Source organism: Poecilia reticulata, linkage group LG11 (assembly GCF_000633615.1).
Source record: "Poecilia reticulata strain Guanapo linkage group LG11, Guppy_female_1.0+MT, whole genome shotgun sequence".
Lineage (NCBI taxonomy): Eukaryota > Metazoa > Chordata > Actinopteri > Cyprinodontiformes > Poeciliidae > Poecilia > Poecilia reticulata.
The window spans coordinates 21971360-21987503 of record NC_024341.1 but is presented as its reverse complement, the minus strand read 5'-3'; the positions used below and the strand labels follow the sequence as shown (position 1 = coordinate 21987503).

The window sequence follows — 16144 nt, the reverse complement described above, 5'->3', positions numbered from 1 at the left end:
TATATATATACAAAATGCTTGTCAGGAAATTTATATAAAAATCTGAAATGAGTTTATTCACTCTTTCATGAACGAAAACCTCTCTTAAACAACAAATAGCTACTTTATCAGTTTTTTTTTTAACATTGCAGTGTGTTTGGACTAATTGAACCTTTTTATATGTGATATGAGACAGACTAAAATATTCAATGTGATGTTACAGAAAAATGAAAGAATGGTTTTAAGTGTGGGAAGCATTGCATTCGAACTCTGACACCCCTAAATAAACTTAACAACTGTTGCCTTTAGGAGGTCGGTCCACCAGAGTGCAATGAGATCTTAAGTCCATTTGTTCTCCATAGATGCCTCTTAGAGAGTCGCAGTGAACAAACAGCTTAATAAAGACCATAAATAAAGTGAGCTGGCTAACTTACGAAATGACATCCAAATCAAAGATTAACCCCTTTTTTATCTGTGCTTTTTAATGTCCTTCTGCTAATATTCCATCTCAATATTAATTAATAAGCCAACCCACACAATAAATTATTATTTTTACTTCTAACAGGAGAGAAATATAACAATGTGTTCCATGCATTTTGTTAGTTTGTAAAATTTGATTTCACGTTCTTTTTTGTTTGGTTTCACAGTTGTCTCTGACAAGTTGGTGGATTGAAGCTAAAAGAAATTCTATATTTCCTGATTCTTGAATCAAATGTATTTATATATCCAAACTGTCAAGTCAGTTAAATCCAGCCTAAAAATTAACTTGTTAATTTTCCAAAATGTATTTTTAGTTGTTGATTAGGTTACTCTGTTTTGGGATTGAATAGAAATATGTTGTTTGTGAAATAAAAAACTGGCTTTAAACAGATCTCAATGTTTTTTTTTTATGTAAAATTAACCGCACTAACTTCTTTTGTTAAGACGTTTTATTATATATGTAAAGTGAATGTAATTGTCCTGTTTTGGGACATTTACAGAAGCTTTTGTTCCTGTAAAGTGATACATTTAGAAGTTCTGTCAGATTAAATCATAATTGCTTTTTCAGGCCCAAATACATGACGATATTATGCTCTTTATTTAAAAAATCAAAGCAGTAAAACAAATGAAAGGTGATCAGCTAAAATAAATTCCCTAAAAACACATTCTACTGGTTGACCAAATTCTTAACATGTTGTCGTTGTGAGGAGTTGTTGCTCACCTCAGATCAGTCGGTCTCTGTGTGTGAATGAAGACGATCTGCTTCTCCTGAGAGTGGAGTTCTTCTATATTTCTTCTCTTTTATACTTTTACTTGAGTGCAACTAACAAACAATAGCCAATCAAACCATTTTATTCTAGTTTACTCTGTAATGTCTGTCATGGTGACACAAGTTACGAAGCACTTCTGTTTAGTGGAAACCCTGGAGATAATATCATGTGTAGTCCAGGTGCAACGTGTCTCCAACTGCTGTTGGGAAACAGTGTGGGCAGCACCGGTTGTGTAAGAAAGCACAAGTTCCTTCACTGGCTGTTGTGGCATACAGAATTTTGATAAAATCTTTGAATTAATTGAAACCAATTAAAAATGCATTGCCCCTATAAAAATGATCATTGTGGCTTTTTTTTTTTTTTTTGCTGAATTGCAACATGGACATATGGATGGATTCTGCATACACAACCAAACTATACAGGTTTTAGAGAATACAGATTTGAACAATAAACAATAAAATAATTTTACTCATGTGGAAATAATAACAAAAATACAGATTCAGAAGGATAAATATAAAAGTTTCCTGTTTGTATCCAGGTTAAAAGCATCGAACCAGCACTGCATACAGTCACATATAATACATTAGAACGTGGTTCCAGTGAGTCAAATTTTGTCACATTAGAAGTATCATTTGAAAATATTAACTTTTAAATAAGTAATAAACTTTGAGCCCACATTTCTAATTATAAACACATACTGTTTCTTTTTTATCTAACTGATGTTATATTCTAAACTTAAATGTCAAGTTTGCATTAATTGTAAGCAGAAAATCATCAAAATTAACATATGGTCAACATAATGTTTCACTCTATGAATATAATTACCTGAAATTAATGATGTCTTAAAAGTCCAATTTCCTTCAGCATCCTGTTGGGCAACAGCAGCAGTGGAGTGGTCATTGTCGACCTTGGAATCGACCTCAAGTCATTGTGTTGAGCTGCATTTTTATTTTAGCTCAACCTTTATATGGGATAAATTTCTAACACAAACCCTTATCAACGTATCAGGACTCGGTACCAGCCACTGTTAAATTTACAACTAGCATAGCTTTGATATCAATTCCAATTTCTTCTCAACATAAAAAAAAACTTCCAAATGCTCTAATTTTTTTAGTCCTCTTCTGTTAAATTGATGTCTCAGTATTTTTATCTTTGGTGTCTGCATATTGCTAACAAAGAAAACAACTGTAAAAACATTTGTAAGACAATTGCCACTTCTTTCTAACTGGCCATTTGTGTTTTGAAATGGCCAGAAATGTTTTGTGAACACGCAATGTAACAATAGCAAGTCACAATATATAAGCTGTAGAGTTACTTTAATAAAAGTGTTTGCTGAAAGTGCTACCCACCCCCCCAAAACATCAACACTTTTATGAAAGTATACAGTTAATATCCATACACATACATAAATTGGCTATTGAATTGTTTTTGTGACCAACTTGCGTCTAAAGGGTTTAAGGAAGCTTTGGCCCAGACCCTTACATGGACAGGTTGATAAATACTAATTGTCATGTTGCAATGATTGCTTGTTAGTGCAACATGATGACAAGTAATGACTGCGGTGAGCTGAACCACCAACTGTTATCTGTTCAGCAGCGCCTGCAGCTGTACGGCGGTTCGCACTGTGCATACCTTAACATTTTCCCTTGAATAACTTTTTTTTTTATTATTATAGTTATTTGAGATTTTATTATTTTCATCTTTACTATTGGCAAAATTGTGGGAAATAATAAAAAAATATATTTTCTGTGTCAAAACATCCTGTATGTAACTCATCTGTGTGAGTTTTGTTCGATTGGCAGCTTGACATTCTTTCTGCAAGCTAAATGTGGCTAATCTGTGAAGCTAGCTAAATAAAAAAGGGTTGAGTGGACCCAGCATGAGCTTGTTACCCAGTGCTGCGTGGTCCCGGTTGCACTGACCCCACGTGCGCTCTTACCAGTTCTTTCTTTTTTCCTTGGTTTTTGTGAACTAAAGAGCTGACAGGAAATCCCCCATTGTTTCTCCGTTGAACAACCATGACTTCTGCCATGCTCTTCTTGAGCGTCGCACTAAGACTGCCGGAGGCTAAGGTAATAGAGTGATTACGGCAGGCTAGCATAGCAATCTCAACTACTGTAAAATGATTGACATCATGTTGTACTGAGAGCAAACAGCTGAAATCAAACAGGCCTTCATGTTTCCAATTTGTGAAATATTCAGAATGGGAAACTGAGCAACAAATCTTCCAGTTATTAAAGGCTTTTTAACATGGTCCATATAACATCACAACATTATTGCTATTAATGAATACAATATTACTGTCCCATTCTGTTTTAGAAGAATTTAAATATTAACAACTGTTACTGTATATCCATCCATCCATTTTCTATACACCCTTGTCCCTTAGAGGGGTTGGGAAGGGTACTGGTGCCCATCTCCAGCGAACATTTCGGGCGAGAGGCGGGGTACACCCGGAACCAACTGTTATATTTTGTGCTAAGAAGCAAATATGTTGTCCAAAGCAGCTAAACAAAAACAACAATGTTCATGCCACCCTGGACGAGAAACCGCTCTGGGTCGCCGCCTATGTTGCCTATATATGCAATGTGGGTGGTGCATTTATGCATCGCCCACATAACCAAATAACAAACTGATATTCAATCAACTTTCTGTTTCAAACAACTTTTTCTTTCTGAACCAATATAGCTGGACGAAGGAATTATTTCTGCTGATATTCAATATTCAAGACGTTCTGGAAGAATATTGATTTCTGAACCTTTTTAATATCTATATCCATTTCTAATCATTGAAGCAGGCCGTCCACTCACTTAACAAAAGCTGTTTTCCAGTGTTTGCTTTGTGTCCAAGTAAATGAGTCCTTAAGTGCCTGACAGAGGGCAGCATGGAGATAAGAAACCTGTCTGAGTTTCTTATCTCCATGCTGCCCTCTGCAGAACCAGCTGTTCTGCAGATACCTGAGATGTCCTTTAGAGGCCAGCAGTGAATAAAAACCATCATGAAAATGAAAATAACAGATACAGAGTTTATAGGGAGAAGCTGTGAGATGAATAAAGCAGCAATAAAACCTTGAGCTTTGCTCAGCAAAGGAACCGAAAGGCCCATTATAAATTCTGAGTTTGTTCATTATTCAAGATGTCATTTAGGAGCTGACATGTAAATCAAAAGTTATTTTCTTTTTTCATGTGTGTTTTTTTGGAATTTTGGGGAATATTCCATGTCAACATTAATCAATAAACCAATACACGAACAATAACTTTTTATTTTACTTGTTAAGAGAGTGATGTTTACCATCAGTTAGCACTGGGAAAAGGCAGAAGAGTTGAATCTTTTCACATATTACCTGTCTCATATTGCACTGTCATGACAGTTTTAACAAATCTGTAAAAAATATTTTTACATATAAGACACATACACTGTAAAAAGAAATTAGTTGAACTAACTTAATTGAACTGTTTCAACTGGTAACAAGTAACTCAATTAAGTTAATCCAACTCAGTTCATTAAGTTTTCTTTTTAACTAAATTTATTAAGTGTGTTTAAGATAAGTTTAAGTCAATATTACTCAAATCCTTTAGTTTACTTTAAATAAAGTAAACCGAGAGAACATGCAAGAACTTTCACCCTCCGTTGCCAACAAACCCTCCGCAAAAGTCCAGCGTTGTCAATTATACTCCATATTGACTAAAAATATAACCCGTGTGTAATTATTAAATGGGAAGTGAAAACTTTGGGCATTCCCATCATCTCTAGAAAGCAAACAAACACATCTTCTATCAATTCTGGGTGGCAGCTATTTTTTTGTAAGGACAAACGCTTCCACAAAGTAACAGCAGGAAGTTTATCTTTGGCTCAGTTAAGAGTACATTAGTTTATCATAAACTTTACCCTGTAAATAAGTTGGTTATTCTTTTTGTAGAGCAATCAGCTTTTATAAGCAGGTAGTTAGCCAGTTTCAGAAAAGTTTTTATTTTTATTTTTTATTTGTGATGAAGCAAAAAAAAAAAAAAAAAAGAAAAATATTGTTATTTCCAATGACAGGAAGGAATCAGTATTTTTCATGACCAATGATTTCATTGTTTTGATTGCTCTCCCAACTTTGACTTTTCTGTCAGGAAAACCAAAACCACGAGCTGAAAAGAGAACAAAGACGCTGAATAACAATGGAGCTTATGAAATGAAATAAATGTGAATGACAACAGAACTTAGGATGAATGAATGATTATGAACTTTTATTGGAGCAAAGCAAAGATCAAAGCAACATGCTGCACAGCTTTGGAAACATCTTTAGCAAAATGATCATTTAAACACAAAAAGTCGTTCTTTGAAAATGTTTTGTTTTTTCGCTGTGAAATGTGAAATGTAAAACTGTCATGATTGTAAGATGTACTTCATATATTTTTATCAGGGATGCAAAATTACATAAAATATTGCCCATGCTTCGTTTATCTGTTATATAGAGATGTAGATAAGCCTAGTGACATTTCTATTGTCCCATGCAAATATCCTAATTTAATTTAAACATCAATTAAAAAAACAACTTCTCTATTCAACATTAGGACTAAAAAACTCAGAGGTTTTGCAAAGCGTTATTGTTTTTAGTACCCAAGGCTCATTACAATATCTGACTCTTTGTAATACATCACCAAAATTTCTCAATGCTGATATTTTAAAAGTCAAATGGTACATTTTCCATGGTAGCTCTGATTTGCTTACAAAATTAAGAAAAACGCTCAACTAAAACCAGCAAAAAGCTCAACCAAAGCTTAATATGGAGGGATATGGCAAAGCAAAACAACATTTTTTCTAACCTTGGAAGAAGTTTTTAGATCTCAAACCAGAGATTAGTTCTTGGCTGACAAGTTTCATTTGTATCGTCTGGCTCATTGTCTTGGATCTTTTCAAAGTGAACAGGAAGGCAGCGGTTGTCGACTTTGTCACAAGTGACAGTCACATATTTATGTTCTGGCCTAGCTCTAACTGTGCAATCCCCAGTGACTTGGAGATTATACAGTCTAACTCTGTCGGTGCTGGTGCACCAGTTGCTGCTCCCTTGACGCTTCCCAAAGCCATTGCAGATCTTCACATAAAGATGTTTATCTCTTTGCTCAACGAAGGACTGTAAGAATCTTCCACAGAGATCGTGTTGTCTCAGGTAACTGCAAAAGCAAAACAAACAAACAAACAACAACAACAACAACAAAAAAAACTGGTATTGAGATGCACTGTAAACAGAAATTAGTTGAACCAACGTAATTGAATTGCTTCAGTTGGTAAACAAGTTATTCAATTAAGTGTATCAAATTTAATTTATTAAGTCTAACCAACTTAAGTTATGTCTGGCCAACTCAATTTTCTAAATGTATCCAACTTAATATATTATAATCTTCCAACTCAATTAATTTAGTTCATCCAACTTAATTTAACTTTTTTTTTTTTTTATTGAATTCATTAAGTGTGTCTAAAATGACAAATTTAAGTCAGTCTCACTAAGATAATTTAATTTACTTCAAATAAAGAAGGAAACTAATAAATTATTTTCTTTCTACCAGGGTTTTTAGGCTCAGACAGCCTTTATTTGAGAGTAGTTAGACAGAAAAGTGGGTAAAGAGAGAGAGAGAGAAGACACATAGCTGAGGTCATCAGGCTGGAATCGAACTTATAACAGCCACATCGAGAAATAAGGTCTCTCCTTATGTGAGTTGTGCTTAATCCCTGGCGCCACCACAGCATGTAGAGGACCTATCCCTGGTGAAGCTTGTGTAATGACATCAGATGCCGGATATGAAACTTAATTGTTTCAAGTACAATTTTGAGAGTCCACCCTCAAAAGTGTACTCCTAAAATACACTTTTTAGAGAATATTGCTGTGGTGGCGCAGGGGTTAAGCAGAACTCGCATAAGGAGGCTTTAGACCTCGACACGGCCGTCGTTAGTTTGATTCCTGGCCTGATGACCTTTGCTACACATCGTCCCCCCTTTATTAAGTCTAACCAAGTTAAAAAATTCAGTTGGATAAACTATTTTCTTTTTTCAGTGTACAGGATCTTTGAAAAACTAAAATAACATATTAAAACATACATTTAAAATCACTTAAATTCTAGCTGTATTTTAAGTATAATGTGAGTGATATTGTAATTTTGGATATTATAGGTTTTTTTTAGTTTGGAACAACTTAAAAGTTTGAGTTGACTTCCTGTAGGATTTAGTCAAAGAGATTTAAATGATTTTTTTAGACAAAAATAAATTATTTGAGTAAGCGTGACTTAAATTCATCATGTTAAACACACTTAATGAATTAAGTTTAAAAAAACTTAGTAAACTGAGTTGGATAAACATAATAAATTGAGTTGGTCAGTCATAGAATATGAAATTGGCATTGAACTCAGTTGTTTCAAGTAAAATCCAAGTAGAACATTCCTTTAAGTTAATTTAAGTTAGTGAAATTGTAACTTTTAAGTTAATTGAACACAAAAAAATAAGTTGTTATCAATAAATCAAATTAATTAAATGAAATTAATGTAATTATGCCCATAAAATGAACTACAACCAAAAACACTTTTTAGAGTGTGGCTATGTGGTGATCTGAGGAGAAAATGACAAGTTGATTTTGTCATTTTCAATTTTGAGATTGCATTTTCAGAAGCAGAGCTGTATTTATTAGCAATATGATTGACAGCATTAACTACAAAATATATTATTTTTTATTATCTTATGGAACCATGTTTTTAGCCCTACATTAAAAGAAGGAACTTTGCCAGTGAAAGTAGGAAACCAATAAAATCTAACATGACAAACTAAGCAAAAAACACAATCCATCTAACAACATCTAACCCTGAACAGTTTTGGCAAGTCCATGTATATTCTTTGTTTTTTGTTCATTTTCTCCTTTTTTGTTGTTTTAGTCCACTCTATTTGTTTTAGTTTGTTTTATACTTGTATGTTTTCATTGTTTGTTCATTATTGTAAGTATCAGTGGTTTGTTCTGACCTTCCTAACCTCATTTATTCAGTATACCAAAAAAAGAATAAATTGTCACATGTTATCACTCAGATATGTGAGTGGCAAGTCTTGCAGTTTCCTTCTAAAATAGGAGTCCAGTATTTTAGCTAAGCATCATTTAATACACCATAGCAAACTGTACCCTGGCATGTTGAATTGTTTATCCCATCAAATTGGGATGACAAATGGATTTATTTCAGGATAACTTACAGCTCCCATTCATAATCTGAGGTAAAGTCAAAATGATCCTGGATAACGTGTTTGCGAAGAAAGTCATCGTATGCATCTCTTCTACGCATCTTTGTACAAGGAGAAGTATTGTAGGCTGCGTTCCCTCCATCCACCAGGACAAGAACAGCGATCAGAAGAACAATGTTCATCTTTCTAAAATGACAAAAAAGAAAATCGTTTTGGGACAAATGAGCACAAAACCTAACATGTCTTATTTTCTCATTCATGAACACAGGTTTTGACAACATATTATTTGTAGATTTTTGGAATATTGCAGTGTATTTGAACCATGGTTTTGCATTTCATATATAGACTAAACTTGAGAAATTATATTTGAAGACAACACTCCATCGTGAAGTTACAGGAAAATGACAGAATGGCAGAATGACAGAACTGTGAACAGTATTGCATTTGAGCTCTGATACCCCTAAATAAAGTCCAGTGACAACTATTATCTTTAGAAGGCAGGTCCACCAGAGTGCAATGTAATGTCAAAACCAGCTGTTCTGCAGATACCAGAGATGTCCATTAGAGGCCAGCAGTGAATAAAAACCATCATGAAAATGAAAATAACAGATACAGAGTTTATAGGGAGAAGCTGTGAGATGAATAAAGCAGCAATAAAACCTTGAGCTATGCTCAGTAAAGGAACCGATTCTGAGTTTGTTCATTATTCAAGATGTAATTTTAGGAGCTGACATGTAAATCAAAAGTTATTTTCTTTTTTCATGTGTGTTTTTTAATATTTTTGGGAATATTCCATCTCAACATTAATCAATAAACCAATACACGAACAATAACTTTTTATTTTACTTGTTAAGAGAGTGATGTTTACCATCAGTTAGCACTGGGAAAAGGCAGAAGAGTTGAATCTTTTCACATATTACATGTCTCATATTGCACTGCCATGACAGTTTTAACAAATCTGTAAAAAATATTTTTACATATAAGATACATACACTGTAAAAAGAAATTAGTTGAACTAACTTAATTGAACTGCTTCAATTGGTAACAAGTAACTCAATTAAGTTTATCCAACTTAATTCATTAAGTTTAACCAACTCAGTTCATTAAGTTTTCTTTTTAACTGAATTTATTAAGTGTGTTTAAGATAAGTTTAAGTCAGTCTTACTCAAATCCTTTAGTTTACTTTAAATAAAGAAGGAAACTAATAAACGATTTCCTTTTAATCAGTGATTTTCGGTGCAGGCGACCTCTATTTTACAGTAGTTAGAGAGGAAAGTGATTAATGACAGCAAGGGAAGACATGAAACTCAGGCCATCAGGACTCAAAAAAGTAAGTTTCCATCACTTAACCGAAAGAATTAAGTGAGATTAATGTAAATAGGTCCATAAAGTGAACTACAGCCCAAATACACTTTTTAGAGTGTACTGCAGCTTTAATAAGTTACTTGGGATTGACTGTGAATATGATTGCAATCATCAGCAGAATGTCCAGTTAGTAGCAGAGAGTCATCAGCCATCACAACACAGCAGCACAACTAAAGGATGAAGATGAGGAATTGATTCGCAGTTTTATTTTCTATACTGATTCCGCTAAAGGGTGTTAGCCTAAACTTGTGTCATTTCTTATTTTTTGACTAAGTGTGATCAAACTGGCCTTATCTAGTTCTAACCAGTTGTGAAGGTGTGAACAGCAGCTGTGTGCATGCAAGCATCTAAGATGTATAATTCCTTATATGGAAGACAAAACATGACCAATTTCCTCCACAGCACTCAGCAGAAGACTACTTCCTCCAACAGTTGTACCGCTTTGAGGTTCAACTCAAAACAGTTATAAGAAAAAATCTATAATACTAACAAGTGAGTGAAGCTAAACCGAGTTACCCCGGCCATTGAGTCCTACTCAATTCCACTCGATTCTCATCTGCCATCAGTGCCCCATCTGGGATTTCTCCCACTGAAGTGGATTCCTCAGGATGAGAGTTGCCTATTGTTGCAGTTTGACAGTGGCAGTTTGTGTTGGTCATGCAACTAAGGCGAATGTTTAAGACATTTTATTGCTGACAAAGATGCCGTGGTGCTAAACCTATGGGGTTGTTTACAGAGTCATGTTGACATTAGCATATTTTGCAAAACTGCAATGGAATCATTTATTTCGCATCATACAGGCCACATGATCAGCAACCGGCTGAAGATGACAGGAAGTAATGAGACGTGAATATTAGCATTTTTTGCAGTGGTGGTCCAATGATTGACTCATCATGTTTAACATTGACCCTTAACACCTAGGTTTTGTAAGGAGTTTACCAGATTTTTTAATGAACGTATTTTAAGGGATGTTTCCTCACGATGGGTAAATGGGGTTTTTGTTTGTTTATTTTCTTTAGAAGCCCCAGAATGTATGCAAAAATTTTTTATAAGAAATTAGCAAATTCTTTTGCTAAATTTTATATCTATAAATGTAAGTTTGTTAATAAGTCAACATATTTTCTTCATTCTGTTAAGGATGTGGAACTATATGTTGAATTAGTAACAGACTCTTCCAACAAAAAGACTTCAGGACAATTTCCATTTGTAAATCTTTGCAAGTACTTATTTAATTACCACCCCTGGATGCATGTTTGTGTAAATACTGTGTTCTTCTCTATACTTCATTTGCTTGTTGTATATTTGCTATTTGGTTAAATAAAGATTCTTGTAGAAAACAAAAGACGACAGGACGTGGTAGGAGGATGACGGCATGGCATGATTTTTAATGACTTATCCTGTGAGAAAACTTATTTGTGAGTGATTTTAATTTAATTTCGTATTTAATGGAAACGCCACGGGGTTTTCATGTTAGCGTAATATTGACAATGTTTTGTGCACATTTGTAATGGAAACGCGGCCATTAGTGTCAATTCTGAACCCAGGGAGTAATTTTAGGGCAAATTGAGATTTAGTTTAAAATTCACTTTGAAATTCCATATACCTGCATTTGCAGAATGACTTAAAGGAGAGGTATTATGCAAAAGCAACTTTTTTTTTAGCCTTATACCGTGCTTTATAAACATAATATAAGTAAGTATACCACTTTTCCTCTGACACTTCCCACTGTCTATTTATGTATTTTTTTTACAGTTACACTTGCTATTAACTTTATTTTTATTATCATATAAGTTATTGTGTCTGGTCCCATACGTCTGATCTTGCCAAAGTCTTTATTCTGGAAGACTTCACCGACTGAGATACTGATAGCATTAACTTTATTTATCGAATGCTATTCATTCCCTTAATGAGTGTGGCTAACTGGCATTGTATGTTTAAACATTTACAAATAAGGTGCAGAAAACATATATATCTAAAAGTTGCATGTCTACATGCAAACCTGTTTGACATTTTTGGTCTGATGTGCTTGTTTTGAGTGTCGGAGAGCAGAACAGCCATAAAAGAAAAATGAAGAAGAAAGTAATTATTATAAGAGTAAGACTACAATTACAGCATCTGAGATGGACCAGTGACCTGTCCAGGCTGAACCCCGCCTCTCACCTGGTGCCAGCTGGAGATAGGCACCAGCACCCCAGCAAGTATTAAAGGTGCTAAATCAGTGTTTCTCAACCCTGGTCCTCACCGACCCCCTGCTTTGCATGTTTTAGATGTATTTCTATTCCAGAACAGCTGATTCAAATGATTGCATGACCATCAAGTATTGCGGAAGCCTGTTAATCACCCAGAGATACAATTCAGGTGTGTGGCAGAAGGGAAATACCTAAAATATGCAGGACAGGGGGGCAGTGAGGACCAGGGTTGAGAAACACTGTGCTAAATAATGAATAGATGGATGGTACGCAATGTGGTACAACACAACAGGAAAAGCATTCAGTGATCAATTAATATAAAGTTCTAAGCCACCACCACTATCCCTGTTTTAAATCTAACTCAATCTCTAATTCAAAGCAAGTATTGATACATTACAATCATCAGCAGAATCTCCAGTTAAAAGCAGAGTCATCAGCCGTCGCAGCGCAGCAGCAGATCTGAAGGACGAAGATGAGGAACTGTTTCATAGTTTTATTTTCATTACCGATTCCACTAAAGGGTGTTAGCCTGAACTCTTAAAGCTTTGGGTCATTTCTTATTTTTTGACTAAGTGTGATCAAACTGGCCTTATCTAGTTCTGACCAGTTGTGAAGGTGTGAACAGAAGTTGTGTGCATGCAAGCATCTAAGATGTACAACTCCTTTTATGGAAAACAAAACATGACCAATTTCCTCTACAGCACTCAACAACAGACTACTTCCTCCAACAGTTGTACCGCTTTGAAATTAAACTCTGTAAAATATGTAAACCTAATAAGTGAGTGAACCTAAACAGTGTTAATCTGGCCATTGATTCCAATTCAATTCTACTTGATTCTCATCTCCCATCAGTGGCCGGTCTGGGATTTCTCCCATTGAATGAGATTTCTTAGTATGGAAATTGTAGTTTGCCTATTGTAGTTTTTCATGACGTGTTGGTCATGTAACCAAGATGAATGTTTAAAACACTTTATTGCTAACAAACAGGTCGTGACGAAATTACCCTTATTTCGTAAACCTGCCATGGAATCACTTTTTTCACATCATACAGACCAAATAATCAACAACCTGATGTTACTACTGGCGGAAAAGATGAGGAAGATAATAGGAAGTAATGAGACATATGGTAAGTTAATTTTATTTATATAGCACATTTTCAGAAACAAGACAATTCAAAGTGCTTTACATGAATTAGAAGGAAATACAAACAAAATAAAAGAAAAACAAAAAGTACTCCACAGTTTATAAGTTAATAGGAGTATAAAACTACGCATTGGTTTCCCATGTTAAATAAGAATAAAAAGTCCGTAAGTTATAAACCAGTAGGGTTTTTTCTGGATTCTTGTTTTGTCTAAGTTTGTTGTAGTTTTGTAACCCAGTTCAAAAGCAAATATCTAAACCTTTATGCAGAATTTTATAATCTAATTGATAAATATGAGTACTTTGATAAAAAAAGAAATTTTTTCAGACTTAATCCATAAGTGCACAACTAAATGTAGAGACTCCTGTTGAAATCAGATCTTAGTCCAGTACATGTCACAGCTCTGTCACCAACACCGCCAGTCAAACCTGGTGGTGATCAAACTACAGCAGTGTCAAGAAGTTTTCCTCCTGTTCCTGATTTGCATAATTGTGACACTTCAGTGTTTCAAAACATCAAACCAATTTGAATATTAAAGACAAAAATAAACACACAGTTTTTAAATCAAATTATTTATTATTTAGGGAGAAAACAGGCTAACCTATATGGTCTTAAAAGCAGTCAAAAGTGTTGCACAGTTAAAATCAAAACCTAAAGTGATGCTACATGGTGTCATCATGGCTGATTCAAATAACCTGACATGTTTCATGTTGTCTTATAGAAATTCACTGCTGATCCAAACATAATGAAAACTATTCAGATTAGCTGATTAGTGTATTATACCTGCAAGCCTATCTACAGCACATGTGTCAAACTCCAGTCCTGGAGGGCCACTGCCCTGCAACTTTTAGATGTGCCTCTGCTGCACCACGCCTGAGTAGAATAATTAGGTCATTAGCAGGACTCTGGAGAACTGATCTACACAAGGAGGAGGGAATTAAGCCATTTCATTCCAGTGTTTTATACCTTTGGCACATCTAAAAACGTAAACGCCACCTTACTCCATCCTGACTCCTCCTCATAGGCGCCTCCTTCCCAGAATGCCACCTCATCTGCTTCCAGTTCACACTACCTCCCTTTCATCAGCTGTTGACACAGAGTCAGAGTGAAACTACAATAAAATTTTCCTTAGAATGCACACACACACATTAAAAATACTAAAAGACAATCTTTTAATCTTTACTGAAAATAAAACACCTACGATGGAAAAAATATATAAAAACACTTTTAGAAAATATTTTAAAGAAATCCTCATAAGAAAATATGTACACAGACTGTAACATGTCAGGTGTAGCTTGTGCCAAAGCAAGTTATTAAATATGCAGATAACTTTTTTTTTTTATCAATTCAAATTTATCACATGACATACTTTTAGTCATGGAAAAAGTGATGAGACCACTTTTATTATTTTGTCAGTTGCCAGCAAATCAGTGGTGGCTATATGTTTATAAATGTGTATTGTTTAATTGATTTGATTTGATTAAAGTAAACATTCATATTGAATCTGCCACAGCTGACAGTCAAAATATTGCAGGATCCATGGTTTAATAACCAATGACATCATCATTTCAAAAATAATAATTGCAAACAAGCAAAAATATTAATACGTTTCCTAAAAACTGACATCGGAATTCCCCAAAACAGCGGCAGCAGCCATGACACCTCTGGCACCCTAGTGGCCAAGACGTGCCACTACTACCTGCCACTGCCATGAATTGAGCTTCCTGTCTCAATAGAGTTTGGGCCAATGACTTATTCATGTAATGTGTCACCCATATACGAAACCACTACAGCTCCCAGGGTTGCAGCAATTCTTTTGTGAGGACAAACAATTCCCTCTTCCACAAAGTTTATCCTTGACTTGAATACACTTGTGAGCCAGAAACAATAGTTTACCCTGTAAATAAGTTGGTCATTCCTTAATGTTGGATCCACTGACCTTTAAGGGTCTTCATCCTGGAGGACATCCTTTGCTCCTTTTCATTCACAGGCCTGTTGTCACACCTGGAGCCACTTCCCCCTCATCAGCAGATGCATAAAAGCTTCAGCCATCCAGTGCTGCGTCCTGTTGGTCTCCCGTAACGATCTTCAGTGACATTGTTGACTGAACTGAGCGCTCTGTGTGGTTGTAAATTCTGTTTTGGCTCATTTATGACATTTGAACTTCTGTATAGTGCAATGCTTGGACGGGGGATTGGGTTGAGGTTTGTGTCATTGTCTTTTGAATAATTTCTTCATTGTTTTGTGGCCAGCAAGAGAGTTTAGTAATTATGGTTTTTACTAAAAACTGCAATTGCTGTAGTTTTTTGTAAATAATTGTAGTTTTTAGTAAAAGTTACAATTACTAATTTTGGTTACTGTTTTGGTTTTTTGAGCTATAAAGGGGTGTGTTTGTGTTTATTGTTTTAGGTTTGGAAACCCTGAAGTGGAAAAAAAATGGAAAAGTAAATAATTGACATTAGTTATTGACCCCCACCGTTTTTTTGTAAATTGTGTTGCATCTTGTGCCAAAGTAGAGAGACAGGGTAAAGGTTAAATTCAAAGATGGCTGCAGCTCAATGGGGCCCACTGGGGAAAAGATTAATACTATTAGAGCCCATCCATCCATCCATCCATCCATTTTCTTGACACCCTTGTCCCTCAGTGGGGTCGGGAGGAGTGGTAGTGCCCATCTCCAGCTAACGTTCCGGGCGAGAGGCGGGGTCACCCTGGGCAGGTCGCCAGTCTGTCGCAGGGCAACACAGAGACACACAGGACAAACAGCCATGCACACACACACACTCACACCTAGGGACAATTTAGACAGACCAATCAACCTGACAGTCATGTTTTTGGACTGTGGGAGGAAACCGGAGTACCCGGAGAAAACCCACGCATGCACAGGGAGAACATGCAAACTCCATGCAGAAAGACCCGGGCCGGGAATCGAACCCAGAACCTTCTTACTATTAGAGCCATAGTTTTAAATTATTAAAAATTTCAGGATTTATTGACAGAAAACGAATATTTATCAAAATGTT

At 35.3% G+C, this 16144-nt stretch overlaps 1 long non-coding RNA gene across 1 annotated transcript; it reads right to left on the bottom strand.

Annotated features, from left to right (window-relative positions):
* Positions 1 to 5554: 5554 nt before the first annotated feature.
* On the bottom strand, positions 5555 to 12470 carry LOC103472738 (uncharacterized). Its single transcript, XR_534919.1, has 3 exons — positions 12381 to 12470; positions 8442 to 8615; positions 5555 to 6388 (listed from the first exon to the last, which is right to left on the bottom strand). It is a non-coding gene; the product is annotated as an uncharacterized LOC103472738 (long non-coding RNA).
* Between the last annotated feature and the right edge of the window lie 3674 nt (positions 12471 to 16144).